The sequence below is a fragment of the Sinohyriopsis cumingii genome, chromosome 6, assembly GCF_028554795.1.
Source record: "Sinohyriopsis cumingii isolate HCF-2022 chromosome 6, ASM2855479v2, whole genome shotgun sequence".
Lineage (NCBI taxonomy): Eukaryota > Metazoa > Mollusca > Bivalvia > Unionida > Unionidae > Sinohyriopsis > Sinohyriopsis cumingii.
The window spans coordinates 134,108,683-134,109,664 of record NC_142966.1 but is presented as its reverse complement, the minus strand read 5'-3'; the positions used below and the strand labels follow the sequence as shown (position 1 = coordinate 134,109,664).

General features: G+C 35.3%; 1 non-coding gene across 1 annotated transcript; it reads left to right on the top strand.

Moving 5' to 3' along the window:
* The first annotated feature begins 678 nt into the window (after positions 1-678).
* Positions 679-750, top strand: Trnap-ugg (transfer RNA proline (anticodon UGG)). The gene has a single exon. It is a non-coding gene; the product is annotated as a tRNA-Pro (tRNA).
* The last annotated feature ends 232 nt before the right edge of the window (positions 751-982 follow it).

Sequence of the window (982 nt, the reverse complement as noted above, 5' to 3'; positions counted from 1 at the left end):
TTATATTTGTATGGTAGCTGCAGAACTTAACATCAGAGACAGGTGGACATAACCCAATCTTATTATAAAGTATAAGCCTTGAACACTTTAGTCGGTCTGCAGATACATGAGGTCACTAACCCGCAGTCCTCACACAAAGGTCTACCTACCTATCCTCTTTGTAACACAAATTGAAAGCTTCCTTTATTTGTGTTGTGAATAAAATTGACGCAGTAAGCCAATCCGTCAGTTTAGCCTTATACCTTATGGGATGATATATATATATATATATCCAGTGATATGAGCGTTTGTGTTTTGTGCGTACCTAGACCAACTATTTTTGACATGTCTGGTCAACAACAAAAAAAAAAAAAAAACACACAAATAAAGGGAGGCGGAGACCAACATATTCTAGGGGCGTGCCCTTGTTTGGAGCGATAAGGGTTATTGGCTGGCTAAATAGAACAGAAACAAGCGGAGATTAGTCTGAAAACAGTTGATAGTAGAGTCCAAATACGCAGTTTATAGTATAAGAGGCCTTCGGTAAAAATCAGCAAATATTACTTCCAGGAAATTTATATTAAATATATACATGGTGGTCCTTTTGCCTTTTATTTTCTTCTTTTTTGTTTTAAATTGTAAGGAACCGAACAGCATTAAAATCTATATGAAACTACGAGACGGGTGTTCTTTAACAACGGCTCGTTGGTCTAGGGGTATGATTCTCGTTTTGGGTACGAGAGGTCCCGGGTTCAAATCCCGGACGAGCCCTTCCTTTTTTTCTTTTTTTTTTCAATGCAAATTTTCATATAATGTACAGGTTCCACAAAAAAATCAATTGCATCTTTTAAAAAACATACTAATAACTACAATAATCGGTGTGTGAAGGGTAAAATTAATGAAAAGTTGACTAAGGTTTAATGTTGAAACGAAGAAGTGACACGCAATAATTCTTATTCAGGATTTACGCAAATTTATTAATTTCTCAATTATATAAAAACCA